The following is a 23,152-nucleotide window of genomic DNA, read 5'->3' as shown; positions in this document are numbered from 1 at the left end:
TTTCATTTTCATTATATATCTACAGCCGCATCTTGTTTCAGGTGCCCACTACAATCCTTTCCTTGTTTGTGCTATGCACTCAGCGGGGGAAGCCATTGTAGTGGCGCAAAATTATAGCCGCCATTGAGGAAGTACTATCTGCACATGCGCAAGGGACTTGCCTTTCCGGAAGCCCCTTGAGTGCACATGCGTAGTAAAACTAGTACTTAAAGAGTTTGTTTCACTTTGTAAGCCAGTTGAGCGAGAGACCTTCGATGTGACAACACCTCGCTCCTCAACGAAGCACTCTTCACCACGATGCTATCGATATGATAGCTATTTGCTCCTCTGGCATGCATCAAGGAAGGTCTTAATCTTCCAATACCAATTAGAACTCAATCAGCGGCTGCTAAGCTGAGTGACACAGGATTTATAAAACCAAGCATCATCAAAATAAAACTTATTTTTATTATGTTGTTAATTGTTCTACTGTTCCTTCATATATAATTATGTTGAAAGGTGATAGAGAGAGACTAATGTCTCTATTGCATCTATCTACCTTTTACAGAATTTTAAGGAAGGCTGTGGAACAGACTGATGAGGCATAAAGAAAGTGTAGAGTGGCTAACAAAGGTGGAAAGACAACTTGCAACTGTACCAAGACAAAAAGATGTCAGAATTAATTTACATACAGTGAGACAGAAGTTTTTAAAAAATAGCAAACTGGAAAGGACCAAGCCCAGATGGAGTACAAGGCTATAGGCTGAAGAACTTTACACAGTTGCATGAAAGGATTGCTGCACAACTGGATGACTGCCTGCAGCAAGGTTATGTTCCTGCCTGGATGACAAGTGAATGAACACTACTATGCCTTAAAGATCCCCTGAATGGGAACTTGGCATCATCTTTTTGACCTATAACAAAGTAGGGCAACAAAAGATCACTTATTACTTGATAAAATGATTTATTAGAAATCATAGACACAGACTGACAGGACTGAATGTAGCATAGCTAGATTACAAAAAAGCATATGACATGGTACCACACAGTTGGATAATTAAAACAATGAGCATATTTGGAATAGCAACATTCATGGACAAAATGCTTAATGAAAGTATGGAACATTGGAATACTGAATTGATCAGAGGAAAACAAAAACTCAGAAAAGTAAACATCAGACATGGAATATTCCAAGGTGATAACTTATTTCCATTACTATTCATATTGGCTATGACACCACTCATTATGATACTATGCAAAGTTAAAATTGCTTACAATTTGGGAAAAGGAAATGGTCAGATAAATCATCTCCTTTTCATGGGTGATATAAAGGTTTATGTGAAAAATGAGAAATAGCTTGAAAGTCTTGTACATACTATCTGCATTTTCTCAAATGATGTAGATATGGAATTTGAGATAAAAATAAGTATACTATAATGAAAACTAGCAAACACACCTGTCCTTTGGATGGTTTAAGTTGCTTTGGTGGTATTTTTTTCACGAAATAATTGAACTGCCGAGAAAGTTTATGAGTAGCATGGTAATCTATGTTTTCGATTAACCTAGGAACAGAAAATCAAATTGAAAATCAAATCAATGACCTCCACAATCTTGTGGAGGTCATTGCACTTTAATGGTCGTAGAACATATAAGTTTGCAAGCGATGCAAAGTAGAGCTACTGAAGTGTTTTGGAAGTAGATTATGGATAATGACTACAAAAATATAGTTGTTTTACACGAATGCAAAATTTCTTGTCAGAAACAGCCACATAAATGTTGTAAGTCTATTTCATTCAACAGCAAAAGGGGCTATTTTTTCGAAGAGATAAGCCAACAAAAGCCCCTTTATTCTGTCTTCCCACATAGTCTGTGCATAAACTAACAGCAAATGCCACATAAAGTTAAATTTGTATGGAGCTTTCTGAAAGATACGTATAGTTTTCGCTAATGGAAGTAAAACTCTTATTTAAAGGCTGATTCTTTGGGACGAATGATATGTAATTGTTTAAAAAAGGCGAGAATAACAATGCTAAAATGTATTTGAAACAATGGACAACAGTCAAAATATCATAATGGATGGGTAAATAAGCATCCTTAAAGTGAAACAACACATTGGTAGGTAAACAAAGATATCAACAAATAGAAGAGATGGAAGGGAACATCACCTTTCAAGTAACTCAGAATAGGTATAAGCTTGCCAAAGTTTAATGCTGTTTAAATATGGCGATTAAGATTGTTTGGTATTGGATATTCATCGCATACAGTAGTCCTAGTCAATTTAATAACTGTCGTAGGTGAACAGTCGAAATAAATAAATAGACAAAATACTTTCACTTTTATAAAAAGATTAAAAAAGTATGGAAGACCCTACATACAAAAAACTATGTCCATTTATGCAGCAACTCTGGGCAAAATGTTATAGTGCATGACACTCCTTGGGGCATAAGTAATGTGTGTGTATAGTTTGGTGAAAATCAGTTGAGAATTGTGGAAATATATGCATTAGTCATTATACACACACATACTGTGATTTATATATACTAGATGAAACAAGGAAGATTGGAAAGAAACCAGAGAATTGAAATCCCAAATGGGCAAACAATTAGAGTGGTTGAGAAAGGACAGTGGTATAAGTACTTGGGAATACTGGAAGCAAACGAGATAAAAATGAAGAAATGAAACAAATTACCAGTAGGGAGTGTACAAGGAGAGTCAGAAAATTATAATAGCCAAAGCTGAATTCCAAAAATCCTATTGAAGAAATAAATTCAAGAGCAGTACCCTTAATCAAATATGGAGTTGGAATTATAGACTAGATGAGAAACAACATAAAGAAACTTGACAGAAAAACTAGGAAGTTGTTGATGATGTATGGGGCCCACCATCCAAAGCTGATATCAACTGGCTGTACTTGAGGAGAGACCAGGGTGGAAGAAGTTTAATAGCAGTAGAAGAATCTGTACAGATGGAAAGAAAAAGTCTAGTAAAGTACTTACAGAGCAGCATAGAAAAACTACTAAAGACAGTTAATAAAGAACAGGTGATGAAACGTGTAATAGGAGAAAAAGACAAGAATGAAATACAAAGAGAGCACATCAGACAGATTGAAGAGAAACTTATGCAAGGCCAATTTTAAAGAGCCACTGAAGATGTAAGTGAAACAAAATCTCAGGCTTAGTTAAAAAATGGGGCAATTAAAAAAAGAAACAGAGAGCCTAATTGTAGCAGCCCAAGATCAAATGATAAAAACAAACAACTTGAGAAAAAATATAAATGGAGAGAATGTGTCAGAAAAATATAGAGCCTGTGGAACTTGGAATGAGAAGTGACACACATTGTGGCAGAATGCCCCAAGTTGGCACACAAAGAATATAAGAAATGGAGGCACGACCAGGTTGTAAAAGTTATACACTGGAAATTGTGCCAGAAATGGGGATTTGAAACTGGAAACACGTGATACAATCATCGAGTCGAAAGAGTACTGGAGTTGTAGAAATGTAAGATTTTGTGGGACTCCTATTCAAACGGACAAAAAATTAGAAAATAATAGACCAGACAACAATTGTAGATAAGGAAAAGCGAAGTTGCTTACTTATCGACCCATCATGCCTGTTTGATTCCAGGATCATAAAGAAAGAGGAAGAAAAAATGTAATCCCTTAAAGCTTGAAATAGGAAGAATTTAGAGAATGTGAACAGTAAAGGTCATGCCTATAATAATTGGTGCAAAAATATAGACAAATGGCTGAAGGAGATTGAAATAGAATGCCTGGTAGAGCTCCTACAGTAAGTTTGTCTTTTAGGGACAGTAAGGATTATTAAGAGGGTTCTAAGCACTTGAGTGGAGGCGCGTGGCTTCGTGGTTAGGGTGTCTGCATCATGATCGTAAGATTGTGGTTTCAATTCCTGGACCAAGCAATGTGTTGTGTTCTTGAGCAAAACACTTCATTTCACATTGCTCCAGTCCACTCAGCTGGCAAAAATGAGTAACGCTGTGATAGACTGGCATCCCATCCAGATGGGGAACACATACGCCATAGAAACCGGGAAACCGGGCCCAAGAGCCTGGCTAGGCTTTAAAAGGGCGCATTTATTTATTTTTTTTATCTAAGCACTTGAAAGACTGCTGAAAACTTGTGGATACCTAAGGTTACAGTAGTAACCCGCTATCCACATAATTCCTACCAGGAATAAGAACGAACTTGATCCAAACCAAAATAATAATAATAAAAGAATAAAATTTTATCAACAAAACAAAATATTCAAGAGAAATTTTATAGGGAAATTGGCAGAAGCAAAATAAAGATAAAGGCACCATTCACGATTGATGAAATGAAAGAGTTCTGGAAGTTATGGAGCAACGGAAAAAGAATTTAATGCTGAAGCTGACTGGATAGAATGTGAAAAAGAGAGACTGGATGAACTTGAGGGATAGAAGTGAGAAGTAATAGGAATTAAGGAGCCAAGGTGTGTTCTCATAAAATCTCACTAGGTATGACATCAGCAACTGAAGAGCTGACGGGAAGTGGAAGAGGGGCAGAGGGAACCATGATTGGGATTTCTTGTCCTTTTCGAGCTGGGTCGTTGCGAGGGAGAGGCAGCTGCTATTTCTAGCATTCTTCGGGTCAGGCCAGGTGCGAGGACAGGATACCACAGGACAAGCAGGCACGATAGAAGGAAGACAAGGTAAGCCGTTTACTACTAATCACTCGCATACACTCCAAGCTATTTTGGCACCGCGATGGCAGCTAAGATCAGAATCGCCAGCGACGTGATCAGGCCTTTTAATGGCGAGGGCGATGTAGTGGCCTGGATGTGAAAGATCAGGCTTGTAGCAAGACTGCAAGGGATAAGCGATGTGGCGAGTCTTATGGCGCTATACTTGGAAGGAAGCGCTCTGACCCTGTATTTAGAGATGGACGAGGAAGAGAGGTTGAGTGCGGAGAAGATTGAGCAGAGATTGAGAGAGGAGTATACAGAGTGCGAGTATACCGCCTTTGTTAAGCTAGGGACTGCTAGATGGGGTGGGGGAGTGAACAGGTGGACGAATACGCGGCGGAGGTGCGTAGGCTGGCCATGCTGGCTGGGTTTACGGGAGAAGGCCTGGACAGAGCGGCACAGCTGGCATTTGTGAGTGGGTTCCCTGACGACATAGGGATTCGGTTACAGCAATTGCCTAGTGGGAGAAAGATGGCACTCAGTGAGCTTGTAGCACAAGCTTGCATATTTGCGCAACGCATCGGATGGAAGATGATAGCGATGGCGGTGACAGAGGCGCATACTGACAGCTGGAGAAAGGCGTGAGGAAGCCTACCGAGCAACAACAGCAGCCGTTCTCGGGCCGGTGTTTTAAATGTCAGGGGTCGCACATGGCGAGGGAATGTACCGAATCGGGGCCCATCTGCTATCAATGCAGGAAGATGGGGCACATCGCCAGAGAAACAACCATGGGGAAGTTGCTGCCTCTCAAACTTTCCCCGCGACCGAGTAGAGATGTTTGTAGTCGAGGTTGTGGCCCATCGAGGCCCAGTGGAAGAAGTTCAAGGCCCTCGTGGACATGGGTTGCACGACTACCCTCATGACACCAAGGGTAGCAAAGAAATGGGATGGGGCAAGTAGCATCCGGGCAGTCGATGGCAGAGAAATCCGTTACCAGGGCAGTTGCAGTGTGGAGATAGCATTGCTAGGCATGGTGCTAAGGCTATGGGTGATCATAATTGAACATGTAATAGACAGGGTTGATGTCGTGATGGGGATGGACACCATCAACCGCCTTGGTGGTGTCAGGATTGTAGGAGATGAGGTCACGTTTGGAAGCATGGGGGCATCGTGCGCCATGAGTCAGGACCACTGGGGAGAGCAGAGCCTCATGAAGGACTGCGCCGCTTACACCATCGAGGACAAAGATTTTCAGGTAGCGTTCGATGGTCAGAGGTGGACAATAGAGTGCCGATGGAAAGACGAGTCCCCAATACTAAAGAACCAGGTGAGCTGCTACCAGCATACCCTGAAAGGTCATGCCGGGGTTGAGTTCGACGAGGAGGTAGAGAGATGGATCAAGGAAGGAGTCCTTGTCACGTGGAAAGAGGAAGTGTTGAGCGGAGTGCTATCTCTGATGGCGGTGGTGCAGCTGACGAAGGGAAAAGTAGACCTGTGCTGGATTTTAGGGAACTGAATGATCATATATCGTGCCACACGGGACGTGAGGCAATGGACGTTTGCAGCGAGACGTTACGTGTGTGGAGACAGTCCACCAAGGCAGCAACGATTGTTGACTTGAAATCAGTATATTTGCAGCTCCATGAGAGTAACAAGCTATGGCAATATCAGCTGGTGCGGTACAAGGGCCAGACGTACTGTTTAACCAGGCTGGGTTTCGGGCTGAATTGTGAGCCAAAAATCATGGCAATGGTGCTCAAGTTCATCCTAGGGAAAGAGGAGAAGATAAGGAAGGTCACCAGTTCCTTGTTAGACGACATTTTGGTTGTAGTGCCAGCCACCAAGGTAGTGAAACACCTGGAGAGGTTCGGGCTGATTGCAAAGCCACCAGAGTCGATAGTGAGGGGAGCTGCGCTGGGACTGAAACTATGAAGAGACAGATCGCGTGAGCTAGTGTTCCGGAGAGGAAACGAGATCCCAGAGCTGAGTTCCAGTGTCGGCAGGGGAGAGTTGTTCTCGGTCTGTGGGAAGTTGGTTGGACACTACCCGATCGCTGGATGGCTGCGCACAGCGTGCAGTTACACCAAGAGACGAGTAGAGGGGGAGAGTTAGGGTGACAAGGTGGGAGAGGTGACGGTGGCAATGATGCAGGAAATCCTAGAGAGGACGAGAGCAGAAGACCCAGTCAGGGGAAACTGGTATGTGCCCAAGACTGAATGCGGGACAGTTTGGTGTGATGCTAGCAGTATAGTGATAGGGGTTGTGTTGGAGATCGAAGGTGCTGAGGTGGAGGATGCAGCCTGGCTACGGAAAGCAGACAACTTCAACTACATCAATGTTGCTGAAAGGGGTGAACTTGGCCCTGAGATGGAGGCTGCGCTCGATCGAGATCCAGACGGATTCAGCCACCGTGGTCGGCTGGGTAGGATCGGTGATTACCAGTGAGAAGAGAGTCCGGACGAAAGGTGCTGCAGAGATGTTGGTGAAACACCGTCTAAGAGTTCCAGGAAAGCTAGTCACTGACTTCGAACTGAAGCTGAATGTGGTTTTCGTGCCTTCGGAGAGAAACAGGGCGGACACACTGACCAGGGTGAAAAGGGTGTGGCTGGAGGAGCCGGAGGAAGCAAGGAAAGGTATAGCTGCAGCGTGTTGGCCGGATGACTCCCAACTGAAGAAGCTACATGCTATGCACTACTTGGGAGTGGATAGGACCCTGTATCTCGCAAAGATGATCGATGCTGATGTCACTAGGAGAAGCACCAAGAAAGTGGTCAGGAACTGTGACAGGTGCCAGTCCATTGACCCCGCCCCGGGTGGGCATGAGCAAGGGAACCTTTCGGTAGGGCACAACTGGAGGAGACTAGCTGTGGATGTGACGCACTACTGTCAGGGAATGTATCTCACCATGGTCAACTGCAGGATGGACCGGCTGGCCATTTGGAGGGAGTTGAGGACAGGCATTGCTAACGAGATTGAACAGATTTTGAACGGGATATTCTTGGAGAGGGGTCCTGTGGAAGAACTACTGATGGACAACAGGGCAGCATTTCGTTCAGAAGTGTTGGGAGAGATGCTCGACTGGTGGAAGGTACGACGATTGTTCAGAGCGGCATATAGGCTGAACGGCAATGGAATCGTAGAGAGGCACCATCAGACAATCAAGGCCATGGCTGAAAGGGGACACATTTTGCCCCTGAAAGCAGTTTTCTGGTACAACTTGTCTCCCCGATCAGGACAAGCAGAAGAATCTGTGCTATACAGAGCAGTGTTTAAATAAAAATGGAGACATCCCAGTAAGATGCCAGAGTACTGTGAGGAAGAGAAGGAACCCGCCGGCGTGAAAGTAGGGGAGGAAGTTTGGGTTAAGCCGCCGAAGGCGCGCTGCACACACGCAATGGGGTAGGAGAACAGTGACGGCGGTCAATTCCAGAAACAATGTATCCGTGGATGGAATGCCGCATCACGTACTGGACCTGCGCAGGATAGCCACTTCGTCGGATGAAGAGTGCGGAGAGGGAAACAAGGCACCTGGCTTGAGAAGATCTCTACGTGTAAGGCGCCCGCCCAGTTAGATGGCGGACTTCGAAGTGGAGTAGGGGTAGACGTGATCTTTAAGATCAGGGTGGCGTGTGGTATGACGTCAGCGACTGGGGAGCTGACTGCTGACTGGAACCGTGAACTGACCGGAACTGGGAGCTGACTGGAAGAGGAAGAGTGGCAGAGGGAGTCACAATTGGGATTTCATTCCCTTTTCGAGCGGGGTCATTGCGACGCAAAGACGTGCGAGGTTATCATCCAGGTGAGGGAGAGTCAGCTGCTATTTCTGGTTTTTTTCGGGTCGGGCCAGGCGCAAGGACAGGATACCATAGAACAGGCAGGCACGGTGGAAGAAAGATGAGATAAGCAGTTTACTACTAATCACTCGCATACACCACAGTGGAAAACCCCAGGACTGAGAGAACTATGTACCTACTACCAAAACTTGAAGACACAAAAGACCCAAAGAATTATCAACCAATAACATGTCTCAACACTACCTACAAGATCCTCACACCTATAATAACTGGTATAGTCCCTAGCAGGGATAGAATTACCCAAAATAGAGACTTGGTTAAACAAACTGGAATGGAAGGATACAAATACCTTGGTGTACTAAAGTGCAACGAGATAATGGAAAAGGAAATGAAAGAGCAACTGAGGTTGGAGTATTTCTGAAGACAGGTTGGTGCTGTGCTCAAAATTGATTGGACCTGTGCTGGTCAAAGAAAGCTCAGTCCTTTGTTTAGGGTTTGAGCTACATTACTGACCATAGTCTGTATAACAGTTCCTATCTCTTCCTCTTTTGTGTAAGCCAGACCAAGGAGTAGCACCCACTTTTGCATCAGCCTTGACCAAGAGCAACACTTCCCTTTGCCCTTAGCTTGATGTATGAAGAAAGCTTTCAACTGCAAGAAAGATGATGTTGCCTTTATCCTTTCTTCCTTTCTAGTCAGCACTGTGCATTTTTTACTCTTTTTCACTCCCAACTGGCAGACAGCAACTTCTACACACTACCAACTACTAACCAGCAAGCCAACCTTTTTCTACGCTATCAATACAGTTACTACTGTTTTTTTAACTACCTGTCAGGCAAATGAATAAACTGGTTTCTCCGACGCGAGAACCTTCAAGCATTACATCTACATGCTACACTCAGTAGTGGGCTACATCATATCGACATGATATGGTATGTCATATTCAGTCCGCTACAATTAGTGACCCTGACATGATTCTACATGTTCTATATCCATTACATTGCACATTATTTCGCTGCATCACACAACCTTGTGAAAATAATTACAGCCTTCACCAAACGCCCACTACAAAATGAAGAAAATGGATACCAAGACCAGAAAAATGTTGACAGTACATGGAGCCTTTCACCCTAAGAGTGACACTGATAGGCTGTACTTGTCCAGAGAAAAGGGTGGGAGAGGTTCAATCAATTGCCAGGACTGTATCAAAGCAGAGGAAAACAGCTTAGGGTGGTGTATAAAAAATATTGTGGAGCCACTGTTGAAACACACGAAGAAGGCCATTGTCATAAAAACTGAAAATTGTGTAACTAAAGAAAAATTTAAACAAGAAATGAACAAAAATAAAGAAAAAGCATGGAAGGGAAAAAATGTACAGTCAGTTTGCAATAGATCTGAACGCCAAGACAGATACAGAGGGCCAGTTGCTATGGATGAAGAAAAGTGACCTGAAGATAGAGACAGAAGCACTCACATGTGCAGCTCAAGAACAAGCTTTAAGGACCAACTATAGGAAGTGCAGAATTGCCAACACTACCAATAACAACAAACGCAGAATGTGTGGTGAGAGGGGTGAAACAGTATGGCACATCATTAGTGAATGCCTGAAATTGGCACAATGCGAATACAAATGACGCCATGACAATGATGTCATGATCCATTGGGAGCTCTGTGGAAATCTACAGCCTACAAAGTGCAAAGACATGGTATAAATAAACTCCAGAAGGAGTCACCAACAATGAGAACTGCAAAATCCTGTGGGATGTAATGATCCAATGTGATCACCTGACCAAACATAAGAAACTGGACAATGTTGTGGTGAATAAAAAAGAAAGAACATGTATGATTATCAACATAGCATGCCCCTGTGACAACAGGATCAATATGAAAGAAGAAGAAAAAAATAAACAATTATGATGATTTAAAATGGGGAATATGAAGGTTGTGGTTAATGAAAAGAGTAGATATGATACCAATAGTAACTGGTGCACTTGGAAGTATCCGCACTCAACTACCAACATGGCTGAAAAAGGTTGGTGCAAGTGTGAAGATAGAATACCTACAAAAATCAGCATTGCTTGGAACTGCAAGAATTCTTTGCAGGGTTCTTGAAGCATGACCAGTAAACAAGTCTCACCTTAGTCTGCTGGCTGTGGACAGCTGACACTTTCCATCATACCCAGGAAAATAAGCTGTGAGTTTTCATATAATAAAAAAAAGAAAAGAAAAGAAAAATAATAATAAAAGAACTGAAAATTATTTAAGAATGATCCCTGACTTAACATCCATGTAGAAAGTACAAAAGATTGTTTTAACTGGTACATCACATGTACTAAGAACCTTGTCACTGAATTTTCTTTCTTTTTTTCCCCTTTTATTTTATTTGTTTACTTATTTAATTTTTTTCCTTTCTCTAACTGTCTTCCCCTTTTTCTCTATCACATGATTTTGTAAATCTGGTGTGTTTATTTTAATGGCCTACCAGAGTATACAGTACATTTCTCTGCCCTAGGTGTCAGGAAAACACTCGGCAAGAAATGGAAACAGAATTGAAAGAAGATGTTAATAATAATAATAATAATTATGATGATGATGAGGAGGAGGAGGAGGAGGAGGAGGAGGAGAGGATGACGACGACAACAAATTTAAGAATAAAAATTACAATAGGAAAAAATCCAATTTTAATAAAGGTAACACTAACAAAAACAAGTATATATAAATAATAAAAATAATAGAACAACAAATATTATATGGTATAATGCCCACCTTCAAGTAAATGGGGAAAATTTTTAATCAACATAGTGTAAAGTCTTTGTATTCAACCACTAGAAATTTAGCTGAGGTTATAGCAGCACACAATAAACAGAGAATTAGAGAATATCTAAATTCTAAATCTATTATATCCTTAAGCCGCCAATATCATAGTATAGTTGATATTGTCGACAATAGATAAAGAATACAATGTAACAGTTTTATAACAATACAAAATAGAAACAGTGGCAATAACAAACACATAACAAACCAACAATCAATGTTTCCAATGCACTAACTCAAACTGTAAACTGTACCTGAACTTCAAAGACCAAACTACGAACTGCCACTATATGTTGTGGTCCGGTCTATTCTTGTCAGAGGGTGTTGTACTCTCACCACAACATCTCCCCTTTTGAGATTTCGAGTTCCAAAGGAATAAAGAAATTTTATTTATTATTATTATTATTAGTATCTTTTTCGCTTGAGTCTTATCTGAAGGTGTTCGGTCTGCTTCCATTTTCTTATACTGGTTCTATGGGACTCCATTACTTTCAAAAAATACTTTCATAGGAATTTATCCGTTCTTTGGTATGTCTCTTGTTTAGCTGATTTATAGTCTCCTATGTTCTCAGTATGGTCCTTTAATTTGATACATTATACTTCCTATTTTTGGGGTTACAAGGCCATCCTCCCAGCCTTCTTTATCATTTCTGTAGGTGTTAAAATGCACTTTATCTCCTACTTCGAAATATTTCATTGCATCTTTCATATTTCCTTACATCTTTTTTTCTCTGGCAATAACTTATCAAAAATCGATTTTATTCTTTTCATGAACATCAACTCTGCAGTTGACTTTCCTGAATTTGTACTTGGATTGGGGGTTACTTTAAGAATTTTGTTAGTGCTTTGTTGTTACTTAATTCATTCATAACTTTTCTTAACGCCCTTTTCAACATGTCCACGAATCTTCCTACCTGCCCATTTGACCTTGGGTGGAGTGAAAATATGCTTTATCGCATGCATTTTATAAAAGTTCTTGAATTCATACCCCAAAAATTGCATTCCATTATCAGAAACTAGCATGTCTGGAACACCATATCATGCAAACAAATTTATATAGGAACTTTATAGTTGTCTTAGCAGTTGGTTTATTGCACCTGCATACTCTGACTATTTTGTACAGCTGTCTACCATGATTAGATAGTAAGTGCCATTCACTAGTCTGGCATTTTTGATATGTAACCTAGACCATGAGTTCTCAGTTTCTGGCCACAATTGATATTTTACCGGTGGGTTTTTGGCCATGAATGTGCAACCTTGACAAGTTCTCACCAAATTTTCAATATCCCAGTCCATAGTCAACCGCAGCTCCTCATCAGAGCTTTCATCCTCGACATTCCCGGGTGTCCGCTGTGGAATTGTTGCAATACATGTTTTGTCATGTCATCAGAGGAGGCGCAATGGCCCAGTGGTTAGGGCAGTGGACTCACGGTCATAGGATCGCAGTTTCAATTCCCAGACCAGGCGTTGTGAGTGTTTATTGAGTGAAAACACCTAAAGCTCCACGAGGCTCCGGCAGTGGATGGTGGCGAACACTGCTGTACTCTTCCACCACAACTTTCTCTCACTATTACTTCCTGTTTCTGTTGTGCCTGTAATTCAAAGGGCCAGCCTTGTCACTGTGTTACGCTGAATATCCCCGAGAACTACGCTAAAGGTACACGTGTCTGTGGAGTGCTCAGCCACTTGCATGTCAATTTCACGACCAGGCTGTTCAGTTGATTGGATCAACTGGAACCCTCGACGTCGTAAGCGACGGAGTGCCAACAACAACAACAACAACAACATGTCGTCAGTACTTCAACTCTTTGTGCATACATAAGAGTATCATTGCATATTAAGAAACTACTTGAATTTGTATTTTTATTCTGCTTACTTTTTAAAGCTTCTTTCATTTTTGTAATATACTCATCACCTACAGATTTCATTCTTATATCCTGTGCAGTCACTGGCAGTTCTTGGGTAACATTAGTCATAATACTTTTTATTTCATTTTCTGCCTGCAGTGCGGCTATCACAGTATCTTCTAGTGATTCTGTATTTTAGGGAATTAGTCTCAATAGACAGTCCGTATGGCCAATTTTTTTCGATGGAATATACTCCATTTTGAAATTGTAATTTAGTGATATTATACCCCAATGTTGTAGTCGGTTTGCTGTATGGGTAGGTAACCCTTCCTTTGACCCATAAATTGATAGCAATGGTTGATGATCTGTTTGTAACAGAAAACTTCTACCATGTAGAAATCTGTGAAATTTTTACACCACAAAGATAATCAATAGGACTTCTTTTTCCATCTGACTGTATTTTTTCTCTTCTGCTATCAGTGAGCACGAAACTTGAATCACAGGTTTCATACTTCCATTTTTATACTTGTGTAGCAAAACTGCTCCTATTTCGTACTCTGAAGCATCAAATGCTACCACAATGTCTGTGTCAGGATTGAAATGCGCTAGAAACAAATCTGTGATTAGAATTTTTTTTATTTCTTCAAATCCATTTTGGCGTTTAACCGACCAATTCCACTTCACCTCCTTTTTTAATAAATTCATTCAATGGAGCTCTTAATTTGTGCATGTTCGGAATGTAGTTTTGGTAGTAGTTTACCTGCCCCAAAAACACTTGTAATGTTGGTGTATTTGTCAGAACAGGATATTCTTTATTGCGCCTGCACTCGACAGGTCAGGCCATCTACCATTTTTATCAATTATTTGCCCTAAGAACTTAATTTGAGGCAAAAAAAAATTGCATACTCTTTAACTTTCTTGAACACAGCTTTTATAGGCTCCACATGCTGTTCACATGAATTACTCTTTATCAATATATCATCGAAATAAGGGATTGCAAGTTCACAATCAGATACACAGCATCCATGATTTGCTGAAATATTGCCAGTGAAACCTTTAATCCAAAAGGTACTGGGTATATCTGTACAATCCTCTACGTGTATTTATTGTCAGATACTTTGAGTATCTGTCATTTACTTTAATCTGTAAATAAGTGTCAGACATTTAATTTTGCGAAAATGTCCTCTGGAGTTGGGAGTGGATGATGGCAGTTGTTCAATCTTGTAGAGAAATCGATACACAGCCTAATCTTATTATTTGTCTTTTTAATGCACACTGTGGGCTCCACCCACTTTGATGATTCCACTCTTTTCCAGTCTGTCCTACTCTTCATTTATGATTTCAATTGCTGTGAATGGTACTTTTCTGTTAAATTTAAATACAGGCACAGCATTTTCACTTGCTTGAAAACAGGCTTCAGTCTTTGTACATAGACCTAAGTTCTCCGATAGTACATGAGGAAACACCTTTTTCAATTGTCTCTTCAATTCCTCAGACGATTTATTTTTAACAGGACAACCATTTGTTTTTGCAGTAGAGACCTATGGGGAAGTGCCATAAGTCAAATAACTCCAACCAATCTGTACCAAACAGATTGATTGTATTCTCTTCAATGAATATTTTTACTTTGCGTGTTTCTCCTTGAAATGTGATGCCTGTACACATTTCACCCATGAAATATAATTTACCACCTGTCACTCCATGCGCAATTTTTGCTGTTTTAACCTTGGCTTCCCAATTTTTCTCCATATATCCGCATTTATAATTGAGATATTACTACCCATATTTATTTTTGCATGTACAAATTTTATTGTTTTTGTGTTGCATTCACTTTCTACTGAAAACATCTTAGAACTTTTTGCATTCAACCCTCTTAATCTTGTAACCAAGTTTCTGACAATTGTAGCAGTTTCAGTTTTTAAATAGACACTCTTTTCTGAAGTGTAGGTCTTCACATCCATAACATGGATTGGAGCCTGGCACTCTTTTTTGGTTGTAATTTCTGGGTTGACACATTTGTATTTTCATGGAATCTTTCTCTTGAATTTTTTCCATGTCATGCTTCAGGTTTACTATTGTTTGACATTCTTCTACAATGGTCTGTAGGGTTAAGTCTTGGTTCACTTGCTCCATTTTTGAGAGAATTGCCCAAGTTTCTCTATCTTCAGTTGCCGTAAGACCTTGTATGAAGATAAAGGATTTAAACATATCCTGAGTGAGTTCCTGAAGTTTCAAGTTTTTACACATAAAGTTGACTACTCTGGCATATGTAATATAGTCATCATCATCATTTTTTGTTAAGTTCCAACATTCCATTCTTTCAGAGTAGTTCAATAGTTTCTTGGAAATAAATCTCACTCAATTTTTTTGGACAATATAAAGTTACAGTAGCGTTCATGCTCAGCCAGAGCTACCTTGTGTAGTAATAGCCTCACTTTCTCCTTATCCGACCATGACTTGCAATCTTTGTTAAAAATTTTCTCGTACCTTCTATAGTGCACAGGAAACATAATATCCTCTTCTGGATTATAAGTGAATTCAGAAATCGAGTTCGCCATGCCATCTGGCATAAAAGAACTTACAAAATTTTTGGACTTCCTTGACTCTAACTCATTTAATTGTTGTTGTTCTTGTAATAATTGCTTTTGAAACTCCTGTAGTTGTTCTTGTTGTTTCTCTTAAAGCTGCAGCTAATTGTTTCTCCATAATTTAACGATTTGTATGACACAAATTGTCAAATAACCTATGTGAGCTTCAAAAAATCCTCGTTGCCAGATGTTATATCCTTAAGCCTCCAATATTGTAGCGCAGATGATATTGTCGATGATAGACAAAGAATACACTGTAACAATGTTATAACAATGCAAAATAGAAACAGTAGCAGTAACAAATGTGTTACGAACCAACAATCAATATTTCCAACACACTAACTCAAACTGCAAGCTGTACCTGGACTTCGAAGACTAAACTATGAACTGCCGACTATGTCAGACTGCTACTATTTATATATAGTAGTCCTGTCTATTCTCGTCAGTAAAACAAATAATGTGTATAGTAAAATTAACTTTCATGATACTCTTTCTGAACAAGGTGTTGATTCTATAACTAATCACAACTCTGATAATACAGTTAGGTTATCACCTAGCATTAATATTAATTGTAATAATAATAATCCCACCTTAACATCTAATTTGCAGAGAAGAACTAGTGGAAATTCTTTTAGCTATGAGTACCAAATACAAGTGAATAAATCCCTGTGTAATTGTCAAAACAAAATTGTATGCCCTTTAGAAAATCAGTGTTTAAGGAAAAATATAGTAAATTAGTGTAAGATAATAACAGATTGTAAGCATTATATTGGTTTATCTGCTACAACTTGGAAATCTAGATTTTATAATCATTCTCATTCACTGAGAAAAATTTTGGAGGTAACCAGCTACTAGAGAAGTCAATTAGTCTTTCACCCCTACACCTGGTTCCAATGATTGATTTGCATGTTAGCTGTACTTCAGACTTCCACCAGCTTTTCCTCTGGTTTTTTCCTGACCTAACGCAGATCACCATCTTTCAGGACTCCGGCTGCCTGCTACACCTGATTTGGTAATGATATGCTGTACTGCTTGGCATTTGCACTGGAAGCTCCAGTACAAACATTTCAGAGTATTTGGGTGTCAATGAGGACATGTCAACATTATGGTGTTTGGAGTGATCACTAGTGATGGCAATGTTATGCCTCCATTCATCTTCCCACACCACTTCAGACTCAATGCAGAGGCCTACATGAAGTGCCTGGAGGAGGTAGTGCTGCTCTGGGTCAAGAAAGTGGTTGCTGGAAGACCCTGTCTGGCAACAAAACTCTGCACCATACCACACAAGCAGGAGAACCCAGTCATGGCTGTCAGACAATTTCTGCTACCACATCACCCCTAACTCCCCAGACTGCAACCCCCTTGATTATTATGTGTAGGGTGCAGTTGAGTGAGAGATCAACAAAACTCCTTGTAACACCAAAGATGAACTGAAAATTGAATGCTTTGTATTAATTTTTACCTAAATGTTTTTTTTACATGCTACTTAATAAAATCCTATATAGATTTTATCTTTGATTATAATGATAAATATGAATTATTTTTTTTGTTCATTCCCTCACTTTCAGCCCATGTCTATGTGATAAATAAAGTAGTTTTAGAGTCATTTGGCATCTTCTACCATGTGGCATTACTCAGTAGTAGTTGCCCTTATTATTCTTTTATAGTTATATTTAAAAAATTAAATAGTTTGTATACATGGAAACTACATTTTATCTTCCTGGCTGAGATTCGAAAACGAATCTAAGAATTCTCGCTCACTGGATCCACCCGCTATTTGCTGACCAAGCAGGAAAATTTCTTTGTCCTGTCAAAATGATCGATGAGTTTCCACTCAACCTCTGACCTGGCTGTGTTAAAGAAAGTTCAAATGGACAGCAAGTGACCTAAATGTGTATAAGCCACTCTAGCTAGACTGGGCCCTTCTAGCTAGAATGGGCCATTATAAATACCAGTTCTGTAGGCAGACACGGACAGTCAGCAGAGTGAGCTGAGAGAGACCAGATAGATAGCTCCAGACCCGACAAAGAAACAAGGTAGAGAGACAACACACCAGAAGTGATGGGCGAATGCACACACAGACACAATATATGTTTTTGTATTGTCTCGTCCCATCAACATTCTCTTTCCTCTGTTTTACTTCACACATTTCTCTGTGTACACAACTTCACTGACTCGAAGTAGCTGGCTGCATTATGTAGTGGCATATTTGTTCATATTTCAAATCAAGCTTTCAGTATCCAACAAGTGAATGCAGCTATGACCAAATAAATAATGTAGAATACATTCCTATTCTTTCTTCATTGTTTTTCCTCGATACCAGTCCAACACGCCTAACCTCATCTGCTGCACCTGACAACTTACATTGATCCCTCAACATTACATTCCGCTACGTTTGGTGACTCCAACAAAGAATAATAGCCTTCACTTCAAGCATCATTGAACCCGAACTGGAAAATTGCTGCAATTAGTCATCACACTACTTATGTGATTTTATCATATTGAGGCCCAGTTTTCTTTGAATCGAATTGTTAGTGATGCAGCTCACCTAAAGCATGCGATCAGATCACTATTGCCAGAAATTATGAACATGGTCCAAGATCTCATTTTGACACCACCTGGTTCTGTGTCATATGACACATTCAAAATTACTTTCATTAAGAGGACTTCAGAGTTGCAACAAAAGCATCTTCACCAGCTCCTTATATCGGAGCGTCTCCATCAGCTGCTAATGTCGGAGTGTCTCCACCAGCTCCTTATAACGGAGTATCTCTGCCAGCTCCTTATATCAGAGCATCTCCACCAGCTGCTTATATTGGAGGAATTAGAAGACAGAAAACCATCCCAGATTCTACAGAGAATGAAGCAGCTTCTGAGAGAACAGAAATCTTTAAGCTGCTTTTTCTCCAGCATCTTCCCTCCAATACACAAGTGGTCTTGGCTTCCACCAGAGAATCCACTTCACTTGAGGAACTGGCTGAGCTTGCAGACAAAATTGCCAAAGTACCACATAAATATTCTACCTTATCTACTGTGACTCCAGCTGTTCCTTCCATCATTCCTTTCCTTTTGTCATCTAGTGTTTGGAAATTTTGGACTTGTGTTCATCAATGATGGCCCTATTGTTTGGTATACCCCTTCAAAGTAGCAGCTGACTGCATCGATTTGGTAGACAGTCACAAAGCCTGAGTGCCTCCTGTTATTCACAAGAAACATGTTTGGAACACAGGCACAGAAATGCATGCCCCTATGTTCATTCTTGACATCTCATTCGGGAAACAAAACAGTCAAGGATTGAATATGATGGATGTTCCTGGCTCTCACCCACAAAGTCGCCTGATTTTCATCTGTGACTGTTTAACAGGCACATGTTTCCTTGTTGATACTGGTGCAGAAGTCAGCATAATCCTTGTTTCCTGCACTCCAGGCAACAGAAAAGAAATACCAGTCTATCTTCAGGCAGTCAATCACTCACCGATTCCTACTTACGATGAACAGTCCCTAACAATGGACTTAGGACTGCACCACACCTAGTGAGTATTCGTCATAGCTAAGCTGCCGATCCCTATTTTAGGAGCCAATTTTCTTCACCATTTTGGTCACCTGGTGAATATCAAGCATGGAAGACTTGTTGACAGCACCACTCAGCTCACTGTGCATGGTATAGCCACTCAGATGGTGGCAGTCAGCCCAATCATTTTACAGTCAACAATAACAACCCGTCACAGTGCTATCCTCAAAGAATACCCTAATATTGCTCAACCTGTATCCCATAATAAACCCATTAAACATAAAGTCACCCACCATATCAAGACCCTGTTGCTGCACGACCCCAAAGGCTACCACTAGAACATCTCAAGGCTGTCAAACAAGTATTCCAACACATGCTCAACCTCAGAATCATCCGCCCACCCAGCAGCAACTGGTTCTCACCTGTATACTGCATCAACTGATTGGTGAGTTTGCGGTGACTGTTGATCACTGAACAACTGCACTGTATCTGATGCATATCATATGCCTCCTCTACAGGACTTTTCTAGCTCGCTGCATGGAGCTCACATATTTTTGAAGATCGACCTTGAGTGAACTTGTAAACAAATACCTGTAGAACCCGCGGATATTCCGAAGACTGCAGCCACAACACCTTTTGGAATGTTCGAATTCCTGCGTATGCCTTTTGGTTTACAAAATGCAGTGCAGACATTCCAATGGTTCATCAACATGGTTACCAGAGGCTTGCCTTTCATCTATGCATACATAGACGACTTGCTTGTGGCCAGTAGCTCAGACAAAGAACATGAACAACATCTGCACCTGCTGTTCTAATGCCTGTGGGAATATCGTATTGTCATCAACCCCAGCAAGTGCACTTCGGAGTTGCATCCCTTTGTTTTCTTGGATACATTGTAGATAAGTATGGCATTTGCCCACTCCCAGAGAAAGTCAAAGCCATTGTAGATTTTCCATCACCCACATCTCTTCGTAAACTGTGGGAATTTCTTGGCCCAGTGAACTTCTAGTGTAGATTCATACCTCACTGTGCAGAGACAGCCCAACCCCTCACAGATTTGCTGCAACAGCAAACAAGCAAAAATGTAAACGTTGTACTGAATGAAAAAGAACACACCTCTTTCACAAAATTGAAAAAGGTGCTATCTAAGGCTACCATGCTCATGTATATCAAAAAAAGAGGTCCCACTATGTGTACTGGTTGATGCATCCAATTCCAGAGTTGGAGGCATGCTCCAACAACTCACTGATGGTATTTGGCAACTCGTATCTTTTATTTCTTAGTGCTGAGAGAATTATTGGCAGTATATCTTGCTGTCAAGCATTTTCAACACATGCTAGAAGGTTGTGTTTTCTCAATCTACACTGGCCATAAACCGCTGGTTTATGCATTCAACACCAAGCCTGATCATCACTCACCCAGGGAAGTCTGACATCTAGACTTCATATTCCAATACACAACTAACATTCGCCACATTAAGGGTGCAAACAACTCTACAGCTGATGCCCTGTCACACATGGAGCTTAATGCAATTCACACCACTGCTACTATTGATCTCCAGCAGATTGCAGCTGATCAACAAGATGAAGGACTACTAAAGCTCCAGAATTCATCATCTCTGAAATTTCAGTAATTTCCATTACCCTCTGCTACAGGCTATATTTAGTGCAACACCGCCACTGGCAATGAACATCCATATATGCCGCAGAAACATTGACATGTTTCCTTTGCATTGCATTCCCTAGCACATCCTGGTGTCTGCACCACACAAAAGCTGATATTGACCCGTTTTGTGTGGCCCAAAAAGGACACCCACGAATGGGTTAGGAGCTGTGTCACATGCCAAAAAGCAAAGATTCACCGACACATTAAATCTGCTATTGGTTCATTTGCAACTCCTGATGCATGTTTTCAACACATGCACATCAACATCATTGGACCCTTGCCTCCTTCTAACTACTGCACTCACCTCACCTGTGTTGACAGATTTTCTTGCTGATCGGAAGCTTTTCCCCTATTGGATACTTCTGTAGAAACTGTCACCAAAACGCTAGTGTTTTATTGGGTTTCACCTTTTGGTACACCTGTGACAATCACCACTGACAGAGGATGTCAGTTCAATTCTCACCTCTTCACTGAGATGACAACAGCATATCACCCCTCAGCAAATGGCATGGTCGAATGCTTTCACTGCCAACTTAAGGCAGCTATTAAAGCCTATCTGGACTGCTCCAACTGGTTGGAATATCTTCTACTCATCCTCCTTTGTATTCAATCCACGGTTAAAGAGGGAGTCGGACATACTCCGGCTGAATTTATTTATGGCACAGCACTGACTTTACCTGGTCAGATGCTAATATCTGTTTTTCTACAGTCACTTCCTGATCCTTCAAAATATGTCAGTCGTTTGTGGACATCTATGTCCCATCTTTCACCTGCAAGCCCTCAACAGCAGAATGTTGCTACACATGTCCCAGAGGACATCAGTATATAGAAATATGTTTTTGTTCAGAATGATGGTTTTCCTCAGCAACTTTGTCCCCCTTTTTCTGGACCCTACCAACAGGAAACCAAAATATTTCATTCTGGATATATATGAAAACAAAAAACAAAATACTGTCAGCGTTGATTGTTTGGAATAAGCATTTGTTGAACCAGATTTACAACCAGTTCCTACTATTTCCCAAACAAACTCAACAATGTCAACTTTACCTTTCACAAACGCCTCAAATTCTGCACAACCCCAGCACACCAAATTGGGAAGAACAGGTTGATGGCCGCAAGTTATGTTCAAGTCTTTCAGATAAGTACAAATTCTCCAGCTAGGCGTCATTTCAATTGAAATGTCCACTTCAACAAAAAAGAAAAAATCTTTTCGTGGTTATGAGCAATTGCCACACACATTACCCAATTGACTATACATCACTCACATACAAACATAAAAATAAAAATTACAAAAACCATTTTTTTATATAATCAACATCTTGTTCTGCTAATTGAACTGACTGAACATTTAATCAAAGAACTTTTTGCACGAACATTTTTATTTCTGTGAAATTATATTCTCTTGCATGCACATATATTTTGCTTTGTTTTCAAAACATTTTGCTCCATATTTTTCCATTCTTTCGCTTCACCTGTTTTGACAAGTATTCAGTTGTTGTTTGTACATCCATTTCAACTTCACATGTTCAATCTCTTTGGCTCTTTGGGGTGAGGGTAGTGTTGAAATTATATTTTATTTTTTTGACTGAGATTTGAAACCGAATCTAAGAATTCTCGCTCACTGGATCCACCCGCTATTTGCTGACCAAGCAGGAAAATTTCTTTGTCCTGTCAAAATGATTGATGAGTTTCCACTTGACCTTTGACCTGGCTGTGTCACAGAAAGTTCAACTGGATAGCAAGTGGCCTAAATGTGTATAAGCCACTCTTATAATGATATATCCATCCTTCTAGCTAGAATGGGCCATTATAAATACCAGTTCTGTAGGCAGACACGGACAGTCAGCAGAGTGAGCTGAGAGAGACCAGATAGATAGCTCCAGACCCGACAAAGAAACAAGGTAGAGAGACAACACACCAGAAGTGATGGGTGAATGCACACACAGACACAATATATGTTTTTGTATTGTCTCGTCCCATTAACATTCTCTTTCCTCTGTTTTACTTCACACATTTCTCTGTGTACACAACTTCACTGACTCGAAGTAGCTGGCTGCATTATGTAGTGGCATATTTGTTCATATTTCAAATCAGGCTCTCAGTATCCAACAAGTGGATGCAACTATGACCAAATAAATAATGTAAAATACATTCCTATTCTCTTTTCCTTGTTTTTCATTGATGCCGGTCCAACACACCTAACCTCATCTGCTACACCTGACAACTTACATTGATCCCTCAACATCACATGCATACATACATACATACATACATACATACATATGTATATATATAT

At 40.6% G+C, this 23,152-nt stretch overlaps 2 long non-coding RNA genes across 2 annotated transcripts in view; one reads left to right on the top strand and one right to left on the bottom strand.

Annotated features, from left to right (window-relative positions):
- Positions 1-2,275, bottom strand: part of LOC128250311 (uncharacterized) — a 33,557-nt gene extending 31,282 nt beyond the window's left edge. The window contains exons 1-2 of the long non-coding RNA XR_008266322.1: positions 2,145-2,275; positions 1,436-1,541 (exon numbers count right to left, since the gene is read on the bottom strand). This is a non-coding gene — a long non-coding RNA (uncharacterized LOC128250311). The remainder of the gene's footprint in view (positions 1-1,435; positions 1,542-2,144) is intronic.
- LOC128250310 (uncharacterized) overlaps positions 1-23,007 on the top strand; it is a 40,139-nt gene extending 17,132 nt beyond the window's left edge. Inside the window, exon 2 of the long non-coding RNA XR_008266321.1 lies at positions 18,004-23,007. This is a non-coding gene — a long non-coding RNA (uncharacterized LOC128250310). The remainder of the gene's footprint in view (positions 1-18,003) is intronic.
- Positions 23,008-23,152: the final 145 nt, after the last annotated feature.

This window comes from Octopus bimaculoides, chromosome 20 (assembly GCF_001194135.2).
Source record: "Octopus bimaculoides isolate UCB-OBI-ISO-001 chromosome 20, ASM119413v2, whole genome shotgun sequence".
NCBI lineage: Eukaryota > Metazoa > Mollusca > Cephalopoda > Octopoda > Octopodidae > Octopus > Octopus bimaculoides.
Note: the sequence above shows the minus strand (reverse complement) of the source record. Positions and strands in the feature narration are given on the sequence as shown.